The sequence below is a fragment of the Diadema antillarum genome, unplaced genomic scaffold (genome assembly GCF_040938485.1).
Source record: "Diadema antillarum isolate AM-2024a unplaced genomic scaffold, OU_Dant_1.0 seq00000389_RagTag, whole genome shotgun sequence".
NCBI classification, from domain to species: Eukaryota; Metazoa; Echinodermata; class Echinoidea; order Diadematoida; family Diadematidae; genus Diadema; species Diadema antillarum.
Genome location: NW_027271386.1, coordinates 1,451,088 through 1,457,495, shown reverse-complemented (window position 1 = coordinate 1,457,495; position 6,408 = coordinate 1,451,088).

Sequence of the window (6,408 nt, the reverse complement as noted above, 5' to 3'; positions counted from 1 at the left end):
TTGTAGAACTGTATTCTGGTTAACCGGGATATGTTCTTTTTGTAAGCTCATCTGGTGCTTGTTTGTAGTCGTGATTTGGGCATATAGGTCTATCACTGTGCTCTTTTTTTTGTGTTTTTTAAATACATTGACTTTTTTTCTGTCCTGTCTGTCCAGTGTAACTGTCTGCCATGTTTTGACATGCTTACTATTTCCCTTCGGGAAATTTTTAAGTCGACTGTATGTCATGAATTGCCCACAGTATGCAAGATTGAGTTTTCAGTGAATCCTACCAATTTTCTTTTCTTTTTTTTCCCCTTAGGGCATGGATAATGTAACAAACCTGGATTTGAACCAAGCATACATGATCTTAATTTAATTACTTTTAATATATTTTACCGTACAGTGGACCATTCTGCACTCAAGGCCAATTGTGATTTTCGTATGTTATGTGATGTTATGTGAAAGACGATTAATTTCGAAATAAATGGAATTAATTAGAAAGTGAAGATGTTACGTAACGCTCGACTGTCTCCATTGCGTTTCGCTCCCCCATCGACGTCCGATTCAGGCCCGCTGAGCACGGAGGTCATCATCGCCATCGCCTGCGGCGTGCTGGCTTTCCTCCTCTTCCTGCTCCTCCTGTGCTGCTGCTGCTGGTTCTGCGCTGCATCCCGATCCGACAAGAAACGGGATGAGGAGTTCGGTTACCATGACAACCGACAGGCACTGATGCTCTTACCAATTGTAAGCTAACAGGTTCATTTCCAACAACCAAGATACTGTTTATGACTTCCTCGGACTTAACTCTATACATCGTATGCTAATGTGACCTTCAGAACATTAAAATTTCCATTTTCTTTCTTTCTTTTTTCTTTCTTTCTTTCTTCATTTATTTATCTATTTTACTATCGACATAAGTAGTCATTTGATCACTTCAAGACTGTGTAATTGACACACTCATTGAGAGAAAAAGGCTTTGATAACAACCAGAGACTTATCACCGCTTCTTGATGGAAAACCTCTGAAAGTAATGTAGTAACATATGATATTAAAACATAATATGACAAACATGTATACAATGGGTTTATGATGTACCAAAATGATTACTGTGTGTGCACATTACTCTTTACTAGACATGCTAAACTTAACACTTTAATACTCTAACACGTAAGAATGTTCAACTATCTCGTGTTCACTTGTGCGCAAGAAACATGACAAGGGCGCCTAGAGCTGGTTGCAGTAACATTTTTTTTTAAAATCATCAAAACAAAGACAGTAATAACAAATACCAGTAGGAACGTGTGACGATGTGGAGATGATATGAACATTATTGTTTGTGAAAGATGTGAAAAATAGCCGTCAGATCTTTCTTCCACCCCTTCCTCAGGATGAGCCATATTACAGACCCGAGAGGAAGTCACAGCTACCACCAGAACAACCAATGATGATGGAACCACCCCGTATGATGGAACCACCCGATATGATGGAACCACCCGATATGATGGACCCGCCCTTTATGATGGAGCAGCCAGTGATCATGGATCGACCTGGTCCAATCATAACCGAGCTGACGGGAGATGGGCCCTCCTTCCAACACGAGTCCGATTACTACCGTCCGCCCGCCCCGCTCATTGCTCCGCCTGCCTACCGTAGCCTCCTGCCTCCCCCGATGGAGACCTTTGTGGAACCGTTCCCGCCCCCTCCGCGTATCCCACGCCCAACGCGACAAGCTCCACCTCCCGTTCTAGGACCCGCCTTCCAACACGAGTACTCCGACCGCATTATACCAGCAGCCCGTCGCGAACGATCGAGCCGCATGCGTGATCTCGTGCCGGTAAGAGCACAGACGTATTTTACAAGTACCCTAGCCATCTACTCAATTTCGTGATAGTTGTTGATTATTGTATGCGTTGCATCGCGATATTCCTTCTTTCAACTTCAAAAGGCAGAGTTGTTTCAAAATATTTAATACGATGCAATGTTGAAATACATAAAATTGATATCACTTTATATTTTAGGAGACGAGTTGCCTACTTACTAAAATCTCCTAACAAAATGACCAGATTCCGTTAATTTAAAGTCTGTTATAGTAAGCATTGTGTAAGAACCATTATTTCAGAGTTCTTTTTGATGGTAAGAAATGAAGACCTGAATATAACAACGACCCAAGTCCAATTTTTGGCCAAATTCAGTTTGACATGGGAAATTGTAGCTTATGCATGGACTCATCTTGTGTATGAATGATAAATCCTAACTACCCCCGGAAGTGCCTGAAATGAATGAGTTAAATCTTATATGAATGTAAGAATGAAGGACTTGGGTCATTTTTACATTCATATTATAGCGCCCTCTCTCATCCTTCTCTCATCTCTATAGCAGAATATCATGTATAGGATTCAAAGGACGACCCAAGTCCATCCCACAAAATGGGCTCTCCACAATTAATGTAAATGTTAATTGTCATAATAATATATGTTCTAATTTGTATATACAATGTTGCCTTCCCATCACAGACAAATAGAATATTATTGGACAAATAAAAAAGATATGAAGTTTTTTTTTTAAGTTTACTCGAAATGGTCTTCCATGGACTTGGGTCGTTCTTATATTCAGATACTCAAATGTGTCTTGCTTTGTTTACAGTGACCAGCCTAGTTAAGGGCAACATGATAAGTAATAGTAATATCAATAATAGTAATAGTAGTAGTAGCATAGTAATATATAATAGCGTTGTTATCATAATCATCTTGGACAATTGGATAACTGAATTAAATAGATAATAGAATTCAAAAGAGGATTTTACCCACCATGTCCCTCTCGACTGGAGGTATGAATAGGTACACTGTGCAACGCTAGGGTAATTAATAATGGCAGGGCCAAATGGTAAAATATTACCGAGCTTTAGATATCCGATGCGAACGCTAAGTCGACGATAATTAGGTGAAAAAACAAAATTGGCGTTCTGAACAGGTGCGAGACGGCTGTTTCCTTGTCCAAAACCGGGAAGCTGCGTCGTTTATAAGCGTTCGCGTCGCACAGCTAAAGCTCCCTAATGTCAGCACTAATACCTCCATTCCACGGAGATGTTTTTTTTTTCCTCATCGATCACTCATCGGAAGGAAAGTTTGCTGCTTCCGGCCAGCCATCGAAGTGTATCGGATCACTCACTGATGAATTCGACTTGGTTGGTCGACTATCAGGCAAGTGTCAGACGTGTTGCGCGTGATCCTCATCGGACGCTCTTGCCTATTCGGATCACCGCGCGACATGTCTGGCACTGACCTGATAGTCGACCAACACAAGTCGGTTTCATCGGACGATGATTCGATACACTTCGGTGGGTGGCCGGAAGCGACAAACTTTGCTTCCGATGAGTGAACGATGAGAGAAAATCTCTGTGGAATGGGGGTATTAAGAGGCTATACCATGGATAAAGAAGACAATATTATTATCATTATTATTATCATCATTATTTTCATCATTATATTGTATCTTATTTTTAACCTATTTCAGCGTCGCCTGTCTCGACCCCGACGACGGTCTGGAAACCAAGGGCCCAGGTTTCATGGCGACGGCCGTCCCGAACGGGTTTGTACTCGAATGTTGCTTTTCAAACATCTATTTTGATAACCTTGTTACATTTCTTTCACGTTCTTTTATAAATATATTTACACACATAATCATAATGATCTTATATGACGTGTGTTTTATGCATACGCGAACAGAAAGTCAGCATCTTAATGACTGATAGAAAAGATTTGAATGTTATGTGCCAATGAAGGAATCATCACTTCCTGAAGTTAAGGATCCATGTTATGCTTTTGTGCAAGTGCTTAAAGGATAATTACTGCAAAAGAAAACACACACACACACACACACACTGACACACACGCATATATATCATATCATGTGTGTATTTTCCTTGGTAAATTTGAAAAAAAAAATGAAATTGGGAGGAGAAAATGTTTGGGAGGAGAAAAAATTATTAACGGGAAATGAAACACATATAAATATGTGCAGTAAATAAATGCAAAATTTATTTCGAACACTTAAGTGTGTCCCAAGGAAGCCGTGACAATACCTTTGAAAAGTTTTGTTACGTTTCCGCACAATTAGGCGTTATGAAAACAATAAGGGAATTCAACATATTTTCTTTTACTGATCTTCACTAAAAGTTAAAAAAAGCGTAACTTTTAACAGATTTCCTCAAATTTTCACCAATGTGTTATACTAACACAATGTATTGCTGTATTCACTCCATCGACATGGATATTTGAGTTTCATTTCCTTTTAGATAGTGTTCTACTTCTGCATCGGTTTCTGAAATATATAGCATCGTGCAAATCTGACTCCGTTTTCATTTTTCCTCTCTCTCTGTCTATCTGTCTATCTATCCATTATTTATCACTTTATTCAGGTGGAAGACATGAAGGCACAGCTCTTTGAAGACTTCAACTACTAAGTTTTGAATTTGGTGTGGATTTTCCTCTTCCGTTACTATCTGTTGGATGCGAGGAAAACAAATAAATCAACTTACTGTAAACTAATAGATATCAACACTTTTAATCATCGGTAGTCATTGCCTATAGAAATATCTTCAAGGTGAGATTTATCTCATTCATAAATAATGACAAACGCCATCATTTAAAATGAATCACGTTTTGTGGGTGTTAAATTGCAAATAAATTAAAAACAACAACGTTATATAAGTATAGATACAGATGAGTAGAAATACACTTTGTAAAATGTTTGATATGATGGACTTACCAAACTTACTGTTGTTAAGTTTGCGAAACTATTGGTCATCTCAATTAAATCTACAAAATAAAAACTAAAACATTCAAAAAAGCTTTTAAAGGTACTGTTTACCTTTGGGAGCAATGATTTCAAAAATGTTCGAGCGATCACTTTGATGCATATGTGTATAGGTCAGTTTATCACAAAACATCCTTCCCTATAAAAATTTTGCAATAAAGCCTGAAATATAAGGAGATATCACAATGTTTTCTCAATAAACCACAACTGTAGACGGTTTAGTCTAGAAACATTTTATTATAACTATTGTTCCCATGTTGGATTTTTTAACAGTACTTAACATTGATTATACTTATTCAAATTTTTACATTGGTTGTTTCTATCCCTCACTCACATTTTCGAACTATTTTAAAGCACTGTAAAGCCGGAATTTTGTTTCACCTGCAAATGGTAAATTATATCTTTAATCGTCGATTTTGATAGAATATCAAAAGCAACACTGGCTATAGGCCTAATCACCGAATTCATTCACAACATTTCTACCAGGGGCAATCCGTTCAGTCCTGCTGATATCCAGCGGACCTGCTATTTAGGAAAGCCTTGAAATATCGACCCTGTTTTGCCTAAATACAGCCATTGCATAAACTCTCTTTCATTGTATCATGTTTTCTCCCTTTTCAGTGGTAACCCGTTGCCAATCAATTTATTCAACACATATCTTTCCTTAGATAAGTACTGTCCACGTTATCTTCCGAGAACTCTACACAATTCCGTATAAGTCCTGTACAAATGTTGAAATAATTCTTAGTAAGTCTTCATTCTTAAATGCTTGTTTCGTGTATGCCCTTCCTTCTTTTTCTTTTTCCCCCTGGACGCTTGAGGGCACTACTAAACTTTTAAAGTGTAGGAAATATGGCGTTGGTTACATCTTGGTGTGTTTACTCAGATTTTTCTCAGTTTACTCAGATATTTCTCAGTTTACTCAGATTTTTCTCAGTTTACTTTGGTTCTAACATTCTGAGATTTTTTTAATTATGTGTATTCTAGCTTTAAATCATTAGCAAAGGTTTGCCAAACCCCCAAAAAACAAAAACAAAAACAAAAAAAAAACCTACAGTACAGATTCAGGTGTTTAGCAAACGTACGTTGGAATTCTCATTGGAATAAGACATTCACATAATTATACACTTTTTTATTCAGAAATACAATGAGATGTTGCTAATAAACATGTCTGGGAATAGAAAGATTCCAGAGGGGCAGTTAATTGTTATAAATCAATAATAATTCTAGTAATTTGAATATCAATCATGCTAATGATGATAATCACAACAGATAAAACATACTGTAAGTAATGATAGATTATACTACTAATTGTAAATGATAATAATAATACTTTTTAAAATGATAATTATATTAAATGAGCTTCATACAGCGTCTTAATCCATTTCTTCGAAACTATTCAAGGCATTTCATGAAATAACATAAAAATAACAAGAGAATGATAATAAAAGTTCGGAGATGTGTCATTCGCCACACACAGTCAAACAATTTAGTCTTAAATGTTAACAAATGTCATCTCTTCAATCTTTCGAATCGTACCAAGAGTGAAAAAAGGTGAATATTTAGATCACACGCAATATGACAATTTAACTCACTATTATGGTTAAGCTA